Here is an 809-nt window from a genome sequence, read left to right as displayed (position 1 = left end):
GGTGTGATTCTGGAAGGAGAAAAATAGAGGAATTATTTTAACAGCCCTCTAGAGATGTTTCAACATTTTCCTTGGAGGACTTTTTGAAAACTTTATGGCATCTTCTGAGATAACCAGAGATATTAGAAGATATTTCAAAACCAGAATTATAAATCACTACCCCAATAACATATGGAGAAAACTTGATAGAAATAAAATCTTGACTCTCTTTAAGAACTCTACATGGAATATTCCAGTGAAATAATCAAATTCAGGTTTTATTTGTAAAAAGACATGGGAGTAATAGGGTATCTATATACCAAACTTCAGAGAATGGAGTCAAAAACTTTGCATTTTAAGAATTTTTTTGTCCTGCCTTTAGACACATAATGAATGGTGTCGACATTTGGTTTGTTGTTTGCTTTGGTGACACAGCTGAGTTTGTGAGGACAGCTGGGTAAGGACTGCAAGAGCAGGGTACACGCACAAGGCATGTAAAACCAGCCATGTCAACCTGTCATCTCCTCTCTTCCCTCCACTGTTGCTTTTCCCTCAGGGAATCAAAAAGGCTTGAGGAAATATTTCTCTCTTCTTTTACTGCATCCATGCTGCTGGGTTTTATTGGGTGCTTACACATACAAACATACCCCATCTTGGGGACCTCTGCTGGGATGGAACAATGGTGGGCATACTTCTTTATTCTCTCTATAGAGGAGCGAGGAAGAAGGAAAGCAAACACTTCTTACATTTTAGGAAGTTTGCTAAAACTGGCTATATTGGTTAGATGGAGGTCATTATAAATTTGTGAGTTTGTGATTTGTACTCTTTCA

Source organism: Eubalaena glacialis, chromosome 5 (genome assembly GCF_028564815.1).
Source record: "Eubalaena glacialis isolate mEubGla1 chromosome 5, mEubGla1.1.hap2.+ XY, whole genome shotgun sequence".
Classification (NCBI taxonomy): domain Eukaryota; kingdom Metazoa; phylum Chordata; class Mammalia; order Artiodactyla; family Balaenidae; genus Eubalaena; species Eubalaena glacialis.
This window is presented reverse-complemented; position numbering follows the sequence as displayed.